Consider the following 23,667-nt stretch of genomic DNA (forward strand, 5'->3'; position numbering starts at 1 on the left):
GGACGGTGGTGGTCAGTTGATCCCTTAAGGTCACACCTAAAGAATGATGCCCTAATCTGTAAAGTTGATTAATTGTATGACGATACAAGTTAAATAATTCCTTAAAATTGAACAATTCAATTTGAGAGAGAGAGAATATTGATATCTTATTATAATGGGATTAGATAAGATTTATTTTAGTAATTGAAATATTTTATTACTAAAATTGTTTATTGTTTGTGAAATAATAAAGATGAGAATGAATGGTTGATTATAATTACAAGATGTTGTGAATTATAATTAAATGACCCATTTTATTTATGTGATCAAGTATTACTAGTAAATTTGTAGTATGTAATTTAATTAATTCATAAAATGATATTTATGTGATAAATATGCATTAAATTAATTAATAACATGTATCATACTACATGTGACATATTGTGTGACAAGTGACAAATTGACAAAAAAAATAAAATGGTAGTCCATTTTATATGTGGACCGAAATATAGGTTGTGGTAGTGGATTGTGGTTGATTTATTTTATGAGATAAAATACTTGTAATGATACCTAGTCTAACTAGCTATCATACCTACACATTTAGATAAGAACAAAAGTAAAAGGGAAGGACCATATATTGGTCCTCATACTCCCCATAACCGTGACCCTCCCACCATTCAAAGGGGACTTTGGTTTTTGTTCTCTAATTTCATTCTCTTTATGTATGTTAAAGATATTCACATGCATTCTTCTCTTTATTTTCTTCATCTTTCTCTAAAACTTGAGAAATCTTGATTCAAATTGTTCATAGAAATTACTAATATTATTAATGTAATATATGAGTATTAGTAATCAATTTTAAGGTAAACTACTAAACTAATATCTAGCTAATATTATTTAGTGGGGATAAGGGATAATCTTGGGTGCAATCAAGAGGAGTAGCTTCTATACTTGAGGTCGTTGGAGGATCATCCTAACATATGGAAAGCTCAAGAACAAGTGAGGTAGGAGACTTTATTTGTGCCCATTTGGCCGAAATATTCATATGGTATGAAACGATTTTTCCTTACTCTTATTCTAGTTTTGCATGCATAAGATCTTTAAGTTTTTATGACTAAAACTTTAAACCAAAATATGTGATATTTAAAATATGATTTCCTTCAGTATGAACCTTCCTTTACTTTTCATATTTTATTTGAACTTGTATTTGAATTGGGTTTGGAAATTTTTGATTTGAACTTAACTGATTTGACTTGAATTTGAATTGAATTTGGAAATTTTTTAATTTGAATTGATTTGAAATTTTAAATTGAATTTGAATTTGAAATTGAACTGAAACTTTGAATTGGATTTGAATTTTTTCGTTTTTTATTTGAATTTGAATTGAGAGATCGAATAGAAACAGAAACGATGGATCTTTTTGACTTGATAGATTGTTTTGATTTGAAATAGAAATTTGGAAGAATGAAATTTTGAAATTGAATAAAGGATTATTGTAATCATTTCTGCTTTTCAGGCATGGGTATACTCCTACTTCTCCGGCTTCGCTCCTAAGAAGGCTGCGGACGTGGCGAGAGAGTATGCCGTAGTTAAAGACTGGATCATGTGTCGGCAGAAGAGCCATCGGTCTTCTTACGACACCTGTAGGAGGGGTGTCAATGCTGTGTAGCTTGACGGTGTAAGCATTTTTTTCTTACTCTCGATCTTGATTTGCCTTTCTTTGAAATAATAGTGATCATAGGAATGACCCCTGGTATCCCTTTCAGTGGGTGTCGAGGCCTTGGGAGGACTATGCTGGCGCTCCGGATTTTGTAGCCGACGTTCTCTGACCTAAGATGTGACACCCTCATTTTTAGCGTTAAATAAACACGTAAATTCTACAGAAAAACTGACAGAATATGTTTGTAATTGGTTCAACTAGATAAAACCTGTAATTTTAAAAACTTTTCTAAACCATTCACAAACATTTCCAAATGAAGAGTGCCAAAACCTGCAAATACTAACAAACTAATTTACATAACATTGCTAAAGTCGCGAGAATAAAGTGATACAAACCAAAGTAAAAGAGGGAGACATATGTCCCTCCAAAATATAACACAACCATATGTTTAAAGGTTTACTACAAAATATAACCAAACTAGGTCCAAGGTTCTTTTGCTCGCTAGCTCGTCCATGTACCCCATCTAAACATCATCAACCCACAATCGCATTTTATACAAACACGAAAGCCACAATTCAATGGGGAGTAACTTCGAGTCCTCCTAGCCACGAAATGTCATATTTAATGTAACATGTAAACAACATCATAAATAATTTAATTATCGAGTATTCTAACATATGAACACTAAACCGACCAATTTATACTATCATGTGAAACATATAACAAACAAGAATCCAAACTTTATCAATTGTAACCGGCTTGCATCTCACCTATTACAATTCATAAAATCACCATACAAGAAAGGACAATATATCAAAGACAGGCATAAGTTCTTAGCACGGTCAATAGTCACTCTGTAACTCGAGTCTATACCACGAGGTAGGGAAGGTAATCGAACCGGTATCCTGGCTCAGAGGTTCTATAAAAACATGGCCAAGACACAACACAACCCTAGTCCTAAATCACAGAGACCTAGACATGCGGATACACACCACCGCACCCAAGACCCACAATTTTATAAAACCAAGTGAGTACCCTAAGGAGTCCACCAAAGGGTTGGCTAGTACTTAAGCTGACCACTTACTTTCAAAATAAGTAACGAGGTCATGCCCCAACTTGGATATAAACCCACCAAATCAGGAACACAAAGGCTATTAAGCAGTGAACATACACTCGTCAAAGACTATAAAGACCTATCTATGACAAACACAAAATACCACACATATAAGCAGCTGGCCAACAACACAATCCTCAATATTAGTGGTACTCATAACCATTATATATTCCATTACCCAAATTATAAGAACGAGAAACCAACCTGCAAGAAGTATTCAATACCAGTTCCATTTCAAGCAATATTAACAATATTAAAGGTTTCAGGGAATCTAGGGCCGTTTTTACAATATAAGAAACTATTCAAATCAACCAACAACACATGTGAAATAAAAACATAATAAATGGCCTAAAACAAGAATAAGGCCAAATATCCAATTCGCACAATAATTTCATCCAACCGAATTTTTACCCGCAACCCCAGCCCTGCGACAGGTACGAGTTCAATCGCGGCTGACCAATCACAGAATTGACTGACATCGATTCAGTCAAAGGGACTAAGGGCTCAGTTTTCGGCATAATCATCCAAACATTGCAATTATCGCTATAAAATTCATTTCAAGCCTATTCATTATAATTTCATATCATAACCTATCCTAACATGTACAAACTACCAATGTAAGCATGATTTTACCATCAACATTATATTTACTACTAACATTATTCATTTCAAAAGATTACCCATATGTTACTTATACTAAATATAACATTAATAAACCCGAAACGACGAACAACGCATGAAAAATCGCGAAACAAGCAACAAACCCGGGCCAACCCAACCTGCCGGCTGCTGGGCTCGCACGGGCTGCAGGACTGCCGGACCAATTGGGCCGCCACCCCAAATCCTCCGTTTCTCCGTTTTTGTTCATTTTAACACCGTTTTAAGCATCAATTAATCATTCCCATTTCATTTCCATACTAATATGTGAACTTATACTTTCAAAAGACATGAATTCAACCCATATTTTCATGTGAAATAAACCACTCAAATAACATTCACAAAATCATACAAGAAAACAAAGAATGTGACATTTATTCGTCGAGTAACTCGAAATATGTTACCTTTAGCTAAGAATGAGCAATTAGCACCTTGAACACCAAACCCTAATATACAAGCTAGCCACTATCTTCAACTATGTACGAGTCTCCAAACTCGTATTCTAAATCTTCACCTAAATAAACAATAAAAACACAATTATAAGCACTATAATCAAAACCCTAAAAATGGTGGATAAAATAAATTTAGGGCAATTGAATTTAAAACATACTAGGATGTTGGAAATGAAGAGAGGATTCCAAATATGTAATCCTTATGAAATTTGGAGTAGAAATGAGTTAATTATGATGAAAATTAGCTTAGAAAGCTTAGGTTTAAGTATAAAAATGGTGTTTTAGGTTTAGAATATTTTAGAATGTTCAAGGAGAATGAAGTTGGAAAAGAAAAATCCAAAGGGAAGGAGGGAGAGGAGGGTGCCGCCCAAAGGGGAAGAGGAGTAGGATTTTTGGCGGAATTTCATTAGTCGGTTTTGGCTCGTTTCGACGATAATTAGAACCGTTCGTCAAATGCAAATTCCGACAATGCCAAAGTTCTTAAACACGAGATTACAAGAAGATTGAGTACTCATATGACCCATTTCCAAAATCGTTTGCCCAATTTTCACAAGAATTGTCATTTTCCACGATATACCCTTATTTCGAAATAAAAGGTTTTTACATGGTTTAAACTATTTTTAAAGATTTCGAAACTATCAAAATAAATACTTTACTTCAAAATATAATAGAATTATATTTCATTGAATTATTATTACTTCAAATACATTAATATTAAATTCAACTTGATTAATAAATTACTTCCGCAATATAATAACGGTCCGAAATTACGGGGTGTTACATAAGAGTTCGACTAGGCGGCTTCTGGCGGCGCCTATGGGACCTGTGTGGTACCAGGGTGAGCTGTTGGCATGATAGTGCCTCCGTGACACTTTTGTGGTTCCCGTCGATCATCCAGGGATGATGTTTAGGGAGCCTTCAGTGGCTGAGAGGACGGCCGACCTCACAGGAGCGAGCGGCGACGCTCTTTTCCTTCCCGAGCTCGAGTACTCGGAGTTTGTACGGAGGAGCCTGGCGTACTTGTCGATCGTGGTAAGTATACCTTCTTGGCTATTTAAAATGACATATTCGAATATAGCTTGGAAATGATAACTTTAACTTAGTAGGAGATCGAGGTGGCGGGCATCGAGCCCCCAGCTTTTCCTGAGACACTTGAGTACCCTGGGCTGACTCGTACTATAATACCCTGTCATTGTGGGAACCGTACTTGGACCTTGGGATGCGTGAGAGGAACGTAGATTACTCGGGAGGGAAGGATAGCCTTACACTAGACCTAGACTAGATCAAGTGAAGCTGCAGCGGACCGAGTGGGTCCACTCGGTCGAGTGAAGAGTATACTCGACCAAGTGAGTCCACTCGACCGAGTAGGGTATTTAATCGATCGAGTGAGTCCACTCGACCGACTGTACTCGACACTCGGTCGAGTGATGCTGTTTTAGAACACGGGATTAAACCCTTCCTTCCCTAACCCTAAAATCATTTCTACCTTTCTCCTTATCTCTCCAAACTATCTCCCTTCTCTCTAAACCCTCAACAACACCTACTACTTGGGATTCAAGCAAGTCTGAATCGATTTGAATATCGTGTTGGTATTTGAGGGAGTTTTATCCATGGTATGTCAAGATTGATTTCACGGTGAGTCATATAATTGGTGTTGTGTTGCATTTTACATGTATGGTCATTGTTGTGTTGTGTCGGGGAGCATTGGTTGTATTACTTAGTTAATGAGGAGACGTAAGACGGTTGGGAGACCGTCTTACGCTTGAGTCACCTCTTGGACCTTCCCACTCCAAGAGGGATGTGCACATTAATGGCTTGAGTTATGGTGGGACTCGTATGGTTGAGACACGACGTCTGGCGGGGGATCCGGTTGGCTTCTAGACCCGGTACATCTGGGCGTGTCCCGATACCTCTTTTTGGTTGTTGGTATGTCTGGGTGTGTCCCGGTACTAGTGTGGCTGTCGGTATGCCTGGGCATGTCCCGGTACCGTGGTAGTGGTTGTTTGATAGTATGTCATTCATATCATAGTCATATTGCATATTCACACTCGAGTCGTGTCACACTTTATTTATTTATTTATTGAAATTGACGTTTGTGTGTCTGTGTAATTGTCACCTATTTCCGGGGTGGCCTGTGTCCATCCATATGATATTTTCGATCATATAGGGAGGAGGTTAAGTACAGGTTGTTTGGATAGCACGCAGGATACGGGACGAGCTTGATGAGTCACGAGACGAGTTTAGTTGGTTAGATGAGTATAGTGGTCATGAGTTGTATTTTATTCATTAGTTTATCTTTGTAATAACTAAACTTATTATTTTTTTAATGAAGTTCTTAATTGTAATTCCGATCTCACCGCCTTGGGAAACCGAGACGGTAACATTCCCTAATTACCTTGGCCGGGTAAGAATGGGGTGTTACAAAGTGGTATAATAGCGACGATTTTGGAACCTAAACCAATGAACCAAAATGAATCTAGGGGTGTCTAATAAAATGATCCCGACTTGAGTACAATAGAAGATCAGTTTTGGATGAGTGGGCACCCTCATATAAAAACTAGTTCCTATTGTCTCGGTTGGTCACTACGTGGGTGGTTAATAATAAGGGTGAACGCTATGTGGGAAGTAGTATGATTGTATGAATATGTAATTTGCATTAAGTTTCTTGTACGGTATATTTGTTTCGAAGGATGTATGAATGTTTATGAAAATTGAATGCTAAGATTGATATGAGTGGCATGTTTAATAACAGATGTTGGTAGAGTGACTACTAGCACTACGGTAGTGTACCATAGACGGTAGGTAGGACGACGTATGAAATAACTCGGGTGAGTCACTGATAGCCGGTGGACTCCCGAACTTTCTCTTTGTGTTGCAGGGATTCGACTTGAAATTTCAACCATAAGCAACCACTCTACCGAGTACGAGTCCACACTCAGCCGAGTAACTGTGCACTTGACCGAGTGGACCCTGACACTCAACTGAGTGGACCATTTTCCAGAAGCTGGAAACACCCTGGAAAATAGGGCACTCGACCGAGTGAAAATTCACTCGACCGAGTGAACTCGCCACTCGACCGAGTGGAGTTGGGCTGGGATTTACACGGGTTTAATTCCCTTTTCTTCATTCCTTATCTTCTTCTTATCTCACTTTCACCTCATTCAAACAACACCAAAATTACTCTAAAAATCATTCCAAAACTCCATTTTTGTGATTTATTACTTGGACTAAGCTTTCCACTCAAATTTTCCGTCTCAAATCTCTCCTAATTAGCAATGTAAGTAGACCACCCTTCCTCTTGTTTCCTCCATCTTAAATTGTTAAGATCTACACTAATGTGCTCAAGGTTTGTCAATTAATTTCATGTTTTTACTTAATTCATAGTAGTAAATAGCTTTCTACACCATTGTTATTGCTAAAAACCAAATTTTTATGTCAAGTCTACCGCCTAAATTGAAGAACACAAAAATGGATACATGAGCTTATATGTGGATTTTTTTGTGTTTGTTTTTGTGTCTAATTGGACAACAAAGGCTTAACCTTTGTTGTTATGGATGGACCTTGTTTGATATGTGAAAATTTCTCCTTAAAACTTGGTCTTGAATTTCTAAAATCTAAGTAAGTCATACCCATATTTTGATTTTTCATGAGTAGAACTTGGTTTAATTGCTTTATAAGGCTACCATCCTAATTGGTAATGTAGTATGTGGTCTCAAAACAAAATCTCCCGCCTTGAAAATTTGGATGAAACTCTTGAAAAACTTCCCAAGTAGCCATGAACAACTTTGATTTACGTCTTAAGAATGGTATAAGAGTGTTAGTAAACTAGAAATTTGGTGGTTATTATCCCTCTATGAGGTAAACCAAGAAATTTTCATCCTAAAAATGTAACTAATTTCTCAAAATTTGACACTAACCATGTCAAAAACTTCATTTTGATGCTTACTATATGGTTAGCTTATCCATGGTTACCTTAAATCTTAAGTTTTAATGTATTAAGGAACTCCACATTGATAATTATACGTCTTAAAGACCTTGAGGGTGTTGAAAATAAGCACTATAACTACCCGGATTTCCGATTTTATCAAGTCAACTCTTGCCCTAATTTTTCTAGTTAATAGTTTACATTGAGGTGTAATAACAAGTAACCTGTTATACTAGAGTCTTCAACCTTAAAATTTTAAGAGTTTCAAAATTTAACAACCATCACATGAGAATTTAGTTAGGAATAAGAATGATGGTCATGTTTAAAGATTATGTTTGGAGTCTCATGATGTCGGTAATATGGAAAATGTTAGTATTGGATTAAACACAAGAACACTATGTGAAAACTTCTGGTTAACTATTAAATTGGGGAATTGGGAGAAAATTTCACCCATTTTCAAAGTTAGTTCCAAGTCTCATCTTTCCTCTTCTATACCTTGTTGTGTGGTTTATTTTGTAGCATGTCAAGGAACACGAGGAGCAACCGTGGGAGAAACAATCGCCATTACCCACCTGGGATACCCGAGGTTAGAGTTTGAGTGCCTTATTAGCCCTCACCGATAGGCGTATGAATGGCACTAGGTGTGTATCGGTGAATGCCTTAGAAGCCTTGGGGATAGAGGTGCAAGTGCATGATATTTTTAGCGTACTTGGCATGGAGGGATTGTATAATTTGGCGGAAATAATCAACCGTAATCTTACCTTAGAATTCTTGAGCTCTTTCCTCTACAATCAAAAAGACCATATCGTGAGCTTCCGACTCAAGAACACCTCCGTTCACCTATCTAGCGATGTCTTTGCAGAACGGTTAGGTGTAAGAAAAAAAGACCTCCCTTACTCTTGACAAGGTGGGGAAGGAAATGAAAGCCACCAAATACATCGATCTCTATACGGGTAACCGATACACTGACGTTAGTGCCATGAAAATAAACGATATGGAGCACCCCGTTTTGAAAGTTTTCCTTCGCTTGATGACCAACCTCCTTTACGGGAGAAGGCTACCTAGGAAACTCAACTCCCCAGAAGTACTATTTCTAAGCTCCTACCTCAATCCATACTATGAGAGGTGTTTTTACTTTAGCCCCGTGACCATGGTATACCTGGCATTTGAGAGGATGACCAAGTCCGGCAAATGCTCCTTTGATTGTGGCGCGCTAGTGACTAGGCTAGCCATGAACCTCTTGGGTTATGAGCCGGGGGCTATTGATAGACCCATGAGTACGGAGGTTCCATACTTTGACATTGCCTACATAAAGGGCATGTTTTGGGTTGTGGATAGGAAAGACAAAAAGGGATACTCGTGGAGGTTGAACACGGACCTATATATAAATCTTCCCGCAACCGAGAGATTGCCCGAAACCTCCCACTTACCCGAACTAGCCCCACCTCTCCCTCCGGCCCGATCCTACCTCATCCCTGAAAACCATACCTACACCCTTGATTGTGAAGCGGTGCAAGGGGAACCAACCCCGTGGCTCCTTTCCGACCCTTCTAGGACTTCTTCGCATGCCCCATCGTCCTCCTATGTACTCATGCCCTCGCCGCCCTTTGATCGCCCTAGACATTCCACTTATGCCCCGCCCTCGTCTTTCATGCGCGAACCTCCGCCACACGATGACCCTCCCCGACACTCCATGCACATGCCGTCTTTCACCAGTGGATATAACCAACCACCGCCGGCTTATGATCACCAATATCCTATGGCGGACCTAATTGGGAGAGTGAACAACTCCTTGGTCCTACGGGACATGCATGAGTTCACCTATAACCAAGGGATAAGACCGATCGAACGCCCTAGCTTTTGGTCCGGGGATGGGAATACTTCCGGTTTATTCAGAGCCTATGGTATTCAACCCTCGGATTGGGGTCATAGGATTCCTCACGATGAGGGACAATTGTTTGGCCCATGCGCGGGACTGCACTATACCACTGGGAGTTTCTTTAACGATGCTTATCAAGGTGGGTTTAGTCTTATAGTAGCGAAATGCTGCCGAATTTTCAGCTCGTGACCATGATTAAGCTTAGTTTAGCTACGTAGGAACGTAATTTTATCACTTTCGTCGACTGGCTTGATGGTAGGGCTTGATAAATGGTTTAAAAACGGCTCAAAACGGCCTCTAAATGCTTTGGTTTTGATTCTTTTTTGCAGAGGATGTACCTTCCACGTCGGAGCGGGACGCTATGGAGGTAGATGTCAATCCTCTCATGGCCATGGTGTTTCATGTGGAGGAGATGATGGAGGAGGAGGAAGAGGTGGCCCAGAGGGTCAATGTGAGGAGGAGAGGGGGTCAGCTTGTGCCTGCGCCTCAGTGGGCAGATATTTGGGATGGTCGGCATCTCATTTGGGCAGTGGAGAGTCCCTTGTCGTATCACGCGGCAAGGAGCATGGTAAGCTTTGATCTTGTCTTGCGTTATATCAAATCTCTCTATATTACCTACTTTACTTAGCTAAGAAGCTACTAAAACTTTGAAAATGTAGGAGGCCGGGAACATGAAGTCTTTTCCGGGTATACGACCATGATGGAGGCCTATGAGAAGCTGTCGGAAGAGGAGAAGGCGATCATCGAGTTTAGGGCCTTCGGATCCTTAGTGAGGGGCTCACGAGAGATCAAGGGGAAGAAGATTCGGGCCAACATGTGCTTGATTCGAGCTTTCCTAGTTCACTTCTGGGATACGTCCTTGACTTTACATATGCCTTTTGGAGAGATCGGGGTCACTTTGGAGGACTACGGCATGATCTCCGGCTTGCCTTGTCGAGAGGGGCCGATAGTGTGGCCTGCGATGGCCATGAGAGCGGATTCAGCCGAGGCTAGGGGTTTGATCGGCTGGAACCTGGCCAAGGCTGCGGCTAGGGTACCCGGCCTAGTGCCGAGTTGTTACGTCAAGGAATACTTTGACGGTAAGACTCCGGCGAGGGTGCAAATGACTGCAGGTGGTGGGATGGTGCCTCATCCACCGTGTACAGGTGAGCAGTGAGCCCGACTGTGGCTCTGGTGGTTTCTGTCTTCGATTTACTTCAAAGACAAGGGGAGAGGCTGTCGACGAAGCCTCTTCCTTTCCTTACTGACTTCAGTAGCCTAACTCATTTGGAATTGGTTACTCCTAGTTTTGCAGTCCTCATACGGTATATGAGGGCCATGGATCGTCCCAAGCTGATGGAGAAGGGAACTTCTCCTTCTACTGTCGGTCCAGCTCTCATTTTGGAGGTATGAACCTTCCTTTACTTTTCATATTTTATTTGAACTTGTATTTGAATTGGGTTTGGAAATTTTTGATTTGAACTTGAACTGATTTGACTTGAATTTGAATTGAATTTGGAAATTTTTGAACTTCAATTGATTTGAAATTTTAAATTGAATTTGAATTTGAAATTGAACTGAAACTTTGAATTGGATTTGAATTTTTTCTTTTTTTATTTGAATTCGGAATTGAATTTGAATTGAAAGATCGAATAGAAACCGAAACGATGGATCGTTTTGACTTGATAGATTGTTTTGATTTGAAATAGAAATTTGGAAGAATGAAATTTTGAAATTAAATAAAGGATTATTGTAATCATTTCTGCTTTTCAGGCATGGGTATACTCCTACTTCCCCGGCTTCGCTCCCAAGAAGGCCGCGGACGTGGCGAGAGAGTATCCCGTTTTTAGAGACTAGATCATGTGTCGGCAGAAGAGCCATCGGTCTTCTTACGACACCTGTAGGAGGGGTGTCAATGCAGTGCAGCTTGACGGTGTAAGCATTTTTTTTTACTCTCGATCTTTATTTACCTTTCTTTGAAGTAATAGTGATCATAGGAATGACCCCTGGTACCCCTTTCAGTGGATGTCGATACCTCGGGAAGACTACGCTGGCGCTCCGGCTTTTGTAGCCGACGTTCTCCGACCTAAGAGTTTGACTAGGCTGCTTCTGGCGGCGTCTATGGGACCTGTGTGGTACCTGGGTGAGCTGTTCGCCCGACAGTACCTCCGTGACGCTTTTGTGGTCCCCATCGATCATCCACGGACGATGTTTAAGGAGCCTTCAGTGGCTGAGAGGACGATCGACCTCACAGGAGCGAGCGGCGACGCTCTTTTCCTTCCCAAGCTCGAGTACACGGAGTTTGTGCGGAGGAGCCTGGCGTACTTGTCGATCGTGGTAAGTATACCTTCTTCTTGGCTATTTGAAATGACGTATTCGAATATAGCTAAGAAATGATAACTTTTACTAAGCAGGAGATCGAGGTGGCGGGCATCGAGCCCCCAGCTTTTCCTGAGACACTTGAGTACCATGGGCCGACTGGTACTATAATACCCTGTCATTGTGGGACCCGTACGTGGACCTTGGGACGCGTGAGAGGAACATAGATCAATCGAGAGGGAAGGATAGCCTTACACTAGACCTAGACTATATCAAGTGGAGCTGCAGTGGACCGAGTAGGTCCACTCGGTCGAGTGAAGAGTATACTCGACCGGGTGAGTCCACTCGACCGAGTAGGGTATTCACTCGATCGAGTGAGTCCACTCAACCGAGTGGACTCGACACTCGGTCGAGTGACGCTGGTTCAGAACACGGGATTAAACCCTTCCTTCCCTCACCCTAAAATCATATCTACCTTTCTCCTTATCTCTCCAAACTCTCTCCCTTCTCTCTAAACCCTCACAAACACCTACTACTTGGGATTCAAGCAAGTATAAGTCGATTTGAATATCGTGTTGGTATTTGAGGGAGTTTTATCCATGGTATGTCAAGATTGATTTCATGGTGAGTCATATAATTGGTGTTGTGTTGCATTTTCCATGTATGGTCATTGTTGTGTTGTGTCGGGGATCATTGGTGGTATTACTTTGTTAATGAGGAGACGTAAGATGGTTGGGAGACCGTCTTACACTTGAGTCACCTCTTGGAGCTTCCTACTCCAAGAGGGATGTGCACATTAATGGCTTAAGTTACGGTGGGACTCGTATGGTTGAGACACGACGCCTGACAGGGGATCCGGTTGGCTTCTAAACCCGATACGTCTGGGCGTGTCCCGGTACCTCTTTGTGGTTTTTGGTATGTCTGGGCATGTCCCGGTACTAGTGTGGCTGTCGGTATGCCTGGGCGTGTCCCGGTACCGTGGTAGTGGTTGTTTGATAGTATCTCATCCATATCATAGTCATATTGCATATTCACACTCGAGTCGTGTCACACTTTATTTATTTATTTATTGAAATTGACGTTTGTGTGTCTGTGTAATTGTCACCTATTTCCGGGGTGGCCTTTGTCCATCCATATGATATTTCCGATCATATGGGGAGCTGGTTAAGTACAGGCTGTTTGGATAGCACGCGGGATTGTGGACATGGGCCATAAGTCGGTCTGCGGGCGTGAGCCGCCTATCGGTCCGTAGTCACGGGCCACTTGCACGCCAAACCAATCTGTGGACATGCAGCGGTCTTTTAAAAGCCACGCTCGGCGGTGTAAGAATGCTTTCGACCTGATCATTTTAGATCGGTCGGTCTCGTCTCAGTCAAGGTCTCGAAACGATGTTAGAGATGTTCGGATTCGCCACCAAGAATTTGTGGGATACTTGGAACCCGTTCGAATCCACTTTATACCTCGGTCAAACGAAGCACAAAGCAGGGTTTGACATAGGTACTAAAGATAAGGACTCATCCCCCTTTTAGCATTCAATGCCTAAAATGACTCTCGTACGCCCTGGATAAGGCCATACACTATCCAAAGGTTCTGAGTAAGGGGTGAGGGTACGTATTGGGAAGCCCTTTAATCGGACACTCAATCCCGCCCGCGTTAGCAGCCTCTACTGATCGATCATGGTTGTTTAAGTGCAAGAGTTGATAAAACAGTTTAAATGCATGAATGCGCATACAAAAGTTTAACCTAACATGTGAAAGTTTGCTAAGTCGGTTTGTTTATCAACATAGCATGAAATTGATGTCAAAGTTGAATTTAGATTGATTTGCATGTGAAAACGGAAATTAAACATCCATTTACCAAATTCGGGTTATGATGCTTAACACGATCCATTTAAAACATAAAGTATAAAATGCAAACTCGTCAATCTGATCCGTCACGTATTCGTATTAACCGTAATCGGGAGCATCTTAGACAAGTACCAACATGAGACAGAACAGTGCCAGGCAGTCCCATTGGGGCGCGAGCCTATTCGCGAGGGAAGGGGCTCTGCCCAGGTTTTAAAACGTGGAAACAGGCAGCCTCTTGGGGAGCGAGCCATAATGCGAGCCAAGAGGTACCTCCTGGTTTTTAAAAAGGTTGTTTAAAACCGTATTTTTATGTTTGAATGATTTGGAAGAATGATTTGCATGACTCGGAATAATTACTATTATGTTAGTAATATTCGTTGTCGGATTTGCAAGTTTAAAAACCATAGTTTAGAAATAAAAAAGTAAAATATGTGTGCTTAACCATTTTATCACCGTACTCGAATTAAATGGACATGGTATTTATTTTAACCAAGGGTGACATGTAATATGGCTAAGATAAAGATGAAAATAAAATGAAATAAAAGCAAAAGGAAAATGTTTGATTTGAACAAATTATGTTAAGTTCATTTATTTTTTAATTAGTCAAGTTTGTCATCGTACTCGGATTAAACCGACATGGTATAAGGAACCAAGGATGATTATGAATTATGACTAATATGCTTACAAGTGTAAATAAATGAGAAAAATGGTAAATAAAAGAAAAGGGTGTTAAAATACCCATTAAAATGTAATTAACCAATAATATCATCGAGTCACAGAATAAACCGTCATGGTATAAGGAACCAAGGATGATTTTTGTAATGGTCAAAATATTTGTCATAAAAATGATTTGAAATGGTAAAAACCGTAAAAGGAAAGAAGTAAAAATAAAAGAAAGTGTTGAAGGAAAGACGAACTCAAACACGTTTGAGTCTGAACTGGACACCCCATTGAGGCGCGAGCCTTTTTGCATAGCAAGGGGCTTCTGTCTCAGGCCAAAACTCGATTCTGGCTCATCTAACCTGTGTTTGAATCGTTTTATGCATCACTCATGTTTATAAATTTATGAAAACATTAAAGACATGAAATAAATGAGATATTTACACCCTCAAACTTACGTGTATTGATGTTTGCGATGTAGACGACTTTAGAGACGGTTTTCTCGTAGCGACTACTCACGACCAAAGAAGTTTAAAAAGTGCCTTAAAAAAGGATTTTGTTTTGAAAATGAGTTGAAAATATGTTAATTAAAACATGTTGATTGATGAATTGAGTTGGTTGATTGGGTCGGTCGAATGCACGGCGACGGTACCAAACAAAATGTGTAAGGCTTATGTTTACGATCGGTAGGTCGTAAACACATGTCGATTTTGTGACTTAGGAAGTCGAGTCTAGAAGTTTAAGAGAGAGGTGAAGGGGCGGACGCTCGCATGAAGATTGTAGTGTGTAATGGTGGGTATTTATAGAGAAATGTGGGGTGGTAGGTCGATTGAGTTTTGTTAGAGGCTAAGCAGATACCCCAAAGAGGCGCGAGCCACCTAGTGATTGAAAGGGGTGTACTGTCCTTTCAATTTGCACGTGGCCTTTGCTCTATTTATTATTTGGTTGGTTTGATTTGCGGTAATAAAATAAGATGTCGTGTAACAATATGGGCATCTAATAAGATGATTTGGGTGTTACTTGGGGTAGGTACTTTGTGTGCTTGACTCGGGTTTGACCCGTGTGAGTCGAGATTTGAATTTCGAGTCTGTTTTTGGCCCGGTGTCGATTTTGACTCTAATTAGGGTCATTTTAATCGAAATGATATGATAAAGACATTCATGGCATTATTTTTGACATTCGAGACTCGGGTTGACTCAGGTTGACTCGAGTTGCGGGTTTCTGAGTCGGTTTTGGGTCCGGAAACGGTTTTAACTCTAAATAATGTTTTTTCAATGCAAATGAAGTTACAAAATCATTTATGAAATCATTTTTCATATCCGAGTAGTGCATTAAACCGTCTCATGTATAGCCAATCCACGCACGCATATCAAGAACACGTTATAGTCCGATCATCATCGAGTGGTTTTTGGAAGGTGCCGATACCGGGTATCTACAGGGCTACGGGACGAGCTTGATGAGTCACGAGACGAGTTTAGTTGGTTAGATGAGTATAGTGGTCATGAGTTGTATTTTATTCATTAGTTTATCTTTGTAATAACTAAACTTATTATTTATTTAATGAAGTTCTTAATTTTAATTCCGATCTCACTGCCTCGGGAAACCGAGATGGTAACATTCCCTAATTACCTTGGCCGGGTAGGAATGGGGTGTTACAAAGTGGTATCATAGCGACGATTTTGGAACCTAAACCAATGAAGCAAAATGAATCTAGGGGTGTCTAATAAAATGAACCCGACTTGAGTACAATAGAAGATCGGTTTTGGATGAGTGGGGCCCTAATATCAAAACTAGTTCCTATTGTCTCGGTTGGTCACTACGTGGGTGGTTAAGAATAAGGGTGAACGCTATGTGGGAAGTAGTATGGTTGCATGAATATGTGATTTGCATTAAGTTTCTTGTACGGTATATTTGTTTCCAAGGATGTATGAATGTTTATGGAAATTGAATGCTTAGATTGATATGAGTGGCATGTTTAATAACGGATGTTGGTAGAGTGATTGCTAGCACTACGGTAGTGTATCGAAGACGGTAGGTAGGAGGACGCATGAACTAACTCGGGTGAGTCACCGATAGCCGGTGGACTCCCGAACCTTCTCTTTGTGTTGCAGGGATTTCATCGTTCTAATTCGACTCAAAATTTCAACCATAAGCAACCACTCTACCGAGTACGAGTCCACACTGGCCGAGTAACTGTGCACTTGACCGAGTGGACCATTTTCCAGAAGTTGGAAACATCCTGGAAAATAGGGCACTCGACCGAGTGAAAATTCACTCGACCGAGTGAACTCGCCACTCGACCGAGTGGAGTTGAGCTGGGATTTACACGGGTTTAATCCCCTTTTCTTCATTCCTTATCTTCTTCTTATATCACTTTCACCTCATTCAAACAACACCAAAATTTCTCTAAAAATCATTCCAAAACTCCATTTTTGTGATTTGTTACTTGGACTAAGCTTTCCACTCAAATTTTCCGTCTCAAATCTCTTCTAATTATCAATGTAAGTAGACCACCCTTCCTCTTGTTTCCTCCATCTTAAATTGTTAAGATCTACATTAATGTGCTCAAGGTTTGTCAATTAATTTCATGTTTTTACTTAATTCATAGTAGTAAATAGTTTTCTACACCATTGTTATTGCTAAAAACCAAATTTTTATGTTAAGTATACTGCCTAAATTGAAGAAGACAAAAATGGATACATGAGCTTGTATGTGGATTTTTTATGTTTGTTCTTGTGTCTAATTGGACAACAAAGGCTTATCCTTTGTTGTTAGGGATGGACCTTGTTTGATATGTGAAAATTTCGCCTTAAAACTTCGTCTTGAATTTTCGAAATATAAGTAAGTCATGCCCAAATTTTGATTTCTCATGAGTAGAACTTGGTTTTATTGCTTTATAAGGCTACCATCCTAATTGGTAATGTAGTATGTGGTCTCAAAACAAAATCTCCCGCCTTGAAAATTTGGATGAAACTCTTGAAAAACTTCCCAAGTAGCCATGAACAACTTTGATTTACGTCTTAAGAATGGTTTAAGAGTGTTAGTAAACTAGAAATTTGGTGGTTATTATCCCTCTATGAGGTAAACCAAGAAATTTTCATCCTAAAAATGTAACTAATTTCTCAAAATTTGACACTAACCATGTCAAAAACTTCATTTTGATGCTTACTATATGGTTAGCTTATCCATGGTTACCTTAAATCTTAAGTTTTAATGTATTAAGGAACTCCACATTGATAATTATACGTCTTAAAGACCTTGAGGGTGTTGAAAATAAGCACTATAACTACCCGGATTTCCGATTTTATCAAGTCAACTCTTGCCCTAATTTTTCTCGTTAATAGTTTACATTGAGGTGTAATAACAAGTAACCTGTTATACTAGAGTCTTCAACCTTAAAATTTTAAGAGTTTCAAAATTTAACAACCATCACATGAGAATTTAGTTAGGAATAAGAATGATGCTCATGTTTAAAGATTATGTTTGGAGTCTCATGATGTCGGTAATATGGAAAATGTTAGTATTGGATAAAACACAAGAACACTATGTGAAAACTTCTGGTTAACTATTAAATTGGGGAATTGGGAGAAAATTTCACCCATTTTCAAAGTTAGTTCCAAGTCTCATCTTTCCCCTTCTATACCTTGTTGTGTGGTTTCTTTTGTAGCATGTCAAGGAACACGGGGAGCAACCGTGGGAGAAACAATCGCCATTACCCACCCGGGATACCCGAGGTTAGAGTTTGAGAGCAAACCCAATAAGAATACCTTCTTAGCCCTCACCGAAAGGCGTATGAACGCCACTAGGTGTGTATCGGAGAATGCCTTAGAAGCCTTGGGGATAGAGGTGCAAGTGCATGATATTTTTAGCGTACTTGACATGGAGGGATTGTATAATTTGGCGGAAATAAGCTACCGTAACCTTACCTTAGAATTCTTGAGCTCTTTCCTCTACAATCCAAAAGACCATACCGTGAGCTTTCGACTCAACAACACCTCCTTTCACCTATCTAGCGATGTCTTTGCGGAATGGTTAGGTGTAGGAAAAAGGACCTCCCTTACTCTTGAAAAGGTGGGGAAGGAAATGAAAGCCACCAAATACATCGATCTCTATACGGGTAACCGACACACTGACGTTAGTGCCATGAAAATAAACGATGTGGAGCACCCCGTTTTGAAAGTTTTACTTCGCCTGATGACCAACCAACTTTACGGAAGAAGGCACCATAGCAAACTCAACTCCCTGGAAGTACTACTTCTAAGCTCCTACCTCAATCCATACTATGAGAGGCGTTTTTACTTTAGCCCCGTGACCATGGTATGCCTGGCATCTGAGAGGATGACCAAGTCCGGGAAATGCTCCTTTGATTATGGCGCCCTAGTGACTAGGCTAGCCAAGAACCTCTTGGGTTATGAGCCGGGGGCTATTGATAGACCCATGCGTACGGAGGTGCCATACTTTGACATTGCCTACATGAAGGGCATGTTTTGGGTTGTGGATAGGAAAGACAAAAAGGGATACTCGTGGAGGGTGAACACGGACCTATATATAAAGCTTCCCGCAACCGAGAGATTGCCCGAAACCTCCCACTTACCCGAACTAGCCCCACCTCACCCTCCGGCCCGATCCTAACTCATCCCCGAAAACATTACCTACACCCTTGATATTATGTCATCCATATCATAGTCATATTGCATATTCACACTCGAGTCGTGTCACACTTTATTTATTTATTGAAACTGACGTTTGTGTGTCTGTGTAATTGTCACCTATCTCTGGGGTGGCCTGTGTCGATCCATATGATATTTCCGATCATATGGGGAGCAGGTTAAGTACTGGTTTTTCAGATAACACGTGGGAGGAGACGGGACGAGCTTGATGAGTCACGAGACGAGTTTAGTTGATTAGATGAGTATAGTGGTCATAAGTTATATTTTATTCATTAGTTTATGTTTGTAATAACTAAACTTATTATTTATTTAATGAAGTTCTTAATTGTAATTCCGATCTCACTGCCTCGGGAAACCTAGACGGTAACATTCCTTAATTACCTTGGCCGAGTAAGAAGGAGGTGTTACAGGTACGACGGTGCTGATGGAGATTCGGTCTTTTACTTAGGCGGTGACAGAGGCTGGACTCGATGAGTGGTAGCACGTCGTGAGGAGGGTAAGCCCCCAGTTTAGGCTGTGTTTTCCCTTCTTGAAATGATCGTGTAAGAACACGGTTTTAATTTTGGCTTTATTATTGAAACACAGGTGGCACCTTCGAGGCATGCGGAGTTGTGGCGCATGGCCAACCGGCTGCGAGCGACGGCTGTGGAGGCTCTTTCGGGTGGCCCGAGTCGGCAGGTGATGCGTGTCATTTATATGATGTTTTACATCTCTTTTTACACGCATTTCAGAGCTCAATTGTGCTATATATGCCCATATTTCTCTATTTTCCTCTACTTTCGTGCTTTTGTACTTTATTGCAGAAATGTGGAGAATTTAGCGGGAAATCAAGCCAAATCCGTCCCCCGAGTAAGTTTGCATTGTAAATGACGTGAAGAAATTGCTTAAGGAACGAGCTTGGTGCGCGATCCAAGGCCCAAAAGACAAGTCCACGAAGAATAAAGAAGTCAAGTAGCGACTAATCCGGTCGATCGACCATCCACATCGATCGATCGACCACCTATCGGATTCCGAACCTATCTTTGTTCTTTGAGGAGCAGTCGATCGACCAGCCTGAGTAGTCGATCGACCAGATTTCGATTCCAGACGGAATTAAAAGATTGAGAAACTCAAGGCCCGTGAAGTTTAGGTTTTAGGAAATAGTTGTTGCGCTTATTGGCTATATAACGTAACATAACTTTCGATTTTATCATCAAGTTTCATATCACGTACAGTACTTTTAGTTCTAGCTTATTTCCGAATTAGGGTTTGATATATCGACTTTTCATCGGATCTTTCAGTTCTTAATCTTAATCTTCCTTTGAAATCTCGGTATTCCTCTGCCCTAATTCCTGTTCTTCTTTATTTTCGTTAGTATAGAATTGTTAGTTAATTCCCTAAGCCGATTTATCGTTCATGTTTATTGTTTTCTTTATCAATTCAAGCATGAATCCTTTAGTCTTAATCTTTAGCGTTGTTGTAGTTTTCATCATTGCCATGAGTAGCTAAATAGCTTGTGCTAGGATGTAGGCGATTTATGGCTAGGCGGCAATAGGTTAGACACGATCGAACCAGCGTGTCGATCGATCGATGACATTGTTGGTCGATCGACAGATCTTGTAAGGTTATCTTCGTTTTAATTGTTTTTAAACTTGTATTTAACGAATCGAATGCATGCGACCAGTTAGATACCTCTTTTGTGACCGACCCATTAGATCGAAAGATAGGGAAGGTTATTTGACCGTCAATTAATTCGACTAAACTGTGCTAAGATCGAAAGATAGGTATAGTTTAGACCGTTAGTCACTTTTCCGGACGAAAGTTAGTATTAGTGACATTAGGGACCTATAGCGAGATCGAGAGATGCTATTTGTTAGGAGTGGACCGAGAGGACCTCTTATTTCCCGCCTTACTTGTGTTTAATTCAGACCGACCTAGTTTGTCTTTGCCGTAGTAGTAATGTAATGACCCGACCATCCTAGTACCTTTCTCTTATCTATTTATTTCGTTTATTAGCTTTGTTATCTTTAGACTTAGACCAACTCAATTCAACCCCATAATAGTACCTTAGACCGATCATAGAACAACTAGAATTTACAACTGCCTCCTTGTGGATCGACCCTGTTACCACTAGCCTAGGTTAGTCTTAATAGGAGTTTATAAATTTTATCTTTGGTACTCACAAATGGGTATCAAATTTTGGCGCCGTTGTCGGGGAGGCAATAGTCCTAATTTTAGTTGTTTTTATTTTCGGTCTTTCTCGATTTAAGGGACTTTTGTTCCTTAAACTTTTCTTATATTCTTGTTGTAGTTTCATCTTATGCGCAGTCACGGGGTGGAGAATTACTACCATTTGACTCGAGATAGAGAAATCTTTGCGCGGGTTGAGACGAGCACGAAGGATATTGTCGACAGAGGAAGAGCTGAATACTCTGTCAAGCTATCTCGAGCACGATCTGTTTGAGGAAGACCAACAGTCTTCACCCACCTCTTCGGCTGAAAACAGATTACTTCTCCAGAATTTTCAGTCATGGCCGAGGAAGCGAGTATAGCTAGTTTTTCCGAGCCGACGGCCGCGAACTTATATAAGGGATTCGAACTACCGGAGAAGCCGAAAAGTTCGAACCAAAGCCCGCCTACATCACTATGGTAGAGAGAAACTGATTCGGGAGTCGCAAATGAAGATGCAGCTAAACATATGGAGACCTTCATTGACTCTCGCTGCTCTATTCCCCCACCACCGGGGCGTGACCCAGGACCGATCAAGGAAACTATGTTTATCTTCTCCCTTCGCGATGCTGCAAGGGAATGGTATAGAGATCTGGACCGAGCTGCTTTGGAGATCACTGACTGGAATACATTGGCATTGGCGTTCTATAAGAAGTACTTTTCTGCTTCAAGGACGATCGCCATTAGAGCTCAGATCACGGGCTTTAAACAAGGGCCAGATGAAAATTTCCATGAGGCATGGGTCCGATTCAAGAAGTTGGTGCGAACCATACCGCACCATGGGTTTGCTAAGTGGAGTTTGTGCAATCATTTCTACAATGGGTTGTACGACGATCGAGGGCCATTTTGGATCTTTGCAGACCAATGGGAGATTTGTTTGAAAATTTAGGAGCAACCAAGGGGTGGAAGATCATTGACGATCTAGCTACCCACAAGGCCGAGTATGGGAATTCGAGAGGGAACCGGAGGAGAGTCTGCTGAATCATCCTCTGTTCTTTGCACTTGAGGCTCTTCTTGCGAGATTCGACAAATATGAGCTAGGGGGAGCATCTAAAGGTGGGATGTACCAAGTCAATGCTGTGCAGGACGGTCCGTTCGTCTGTGAAAGGTGTGGAGTTGAGGGCCATGTCTCGAAGAACTGCCCTAGTCCCTTTGAATCTTGTGCTGCCTTTCAACACTATAGGCAGAACAACTCATACTACGAGCCACCGCATCCGAACTTGAGTTGGAGGAGCCAGAATGTCCAAAACCCAACTCAACCTCCGCCACAAAGAAGACGTAGTATGTTCCACCTCATCAAAAGCAACAAAAGCCAGCACTTTAAGCCTCCTTATGTGCCGCAGCAGCAACAATCACAAAATTCTGAGTTTTCTGAGCTTAAGAATCTGCTGCTAAAGGAGTCCCAAGCAAGAGAGGCCGGGATGAAGTTACTTGAGAGCCAAATTGCTCAACTAGCTAGCAAAAGCAACACTCGAGCTCCCGGGCACTTACCCACTCAACCCGAACAAAAGGAGACCCTAAATGCCATCACATTGAGGAGCGGGTCCACCCTTGACGGTCCTGCTATGATTGAGGATGCTGTTGGGAAAGATGAGCCAGAAACAAGCAAAGAGAAAGCTTCAACGAACAAATCAAAGAAAAAGGAGTCTGCCAGGAATTTCAGTCGATCGACTGATATCCCTAGTCGATCGACTGAAATACGGGTTCCAGGAGCTTCTGGAACTGTGCATACCGGTCGATCGATCGAGGAAGGTGGTCGATCGACCACTATCATCACTGATATTGAAGAGTCTCGTCCTTTAATGCCAAATAATTTACGAGACCACTTGTTTCGGGTACCACAATCCCCGAAGATTTTAGAAGCGGACTCCAGTGTCTGATGGGTCGGTCCCGGCTCCGAAGTTCGATCCAATGACGGTCAATGGGTCTCATTTGAGACGGTCTGAGGAAGGGTCTAGCTTCAACAAGGAGAAGGTGACGGACTTTCAGCCAAAGTCCAAGGACGCCGGCGCGCGCGAATTGGAGGAGAGGGCTAAGGTGCTCCTTACAGCCCCATATCCGGAGAGACTCGTGCCAACCAAGGAACAGGTATCTTTCAGTAAGTTTGAGAAAGTTATCCGTAGTCTGAATGTGCAAGTCCCCTTCCTTGAGCTAGTTAACCAAGTACCCGCTTACACCAAATTTATGAAACAAATTGTTGTCTAAAAAGCGGTCACTTGAAACAAAGGCACACTGTCGCACTTACCAAGGAGTCTTGTTCTTATCTGTCTCACACTCGCGCCCCTTAAGTTAGAGGACCCGGCGGTTTTTCCGTCCCT

General features: G+C 41.1%; 1 non-coding gene across 1 annotated transcript; it reads right to left on the reverse strand.

The window, feature by feature from the left end:
- Positions 1-22,028: 22,028 nt before the first annotated feature.
- Positions 22,029-22,135, reverse strand: LOC141603739 (small nucleolar RNA R71). Its single transcript, XR_012525596.1, has one exon. It is a non-coding gene; the product is annotated as a small nucleolar RNA R71 (small nucleolar RNA).
- Positions 22,136-23,667: the final 1,532 nt, after the last annotated feature.

The sequence above is a fragment of the Silene latifolia genome, chromosome 9 (genome assembly GCF_048544455.1).
Source record: "Silene latifolia isolate original U9 population chromosome 9, ASM4854445v1, whole genome shotgun sequence".
Taxonomy (NCBI): domain Eukaryota; kingdom Viridiplantae; phylum Streptophyta; class Magnoliopsida; order Caryophyllales; family Caryophyllaceae; genus Silene; species Silene latifolia.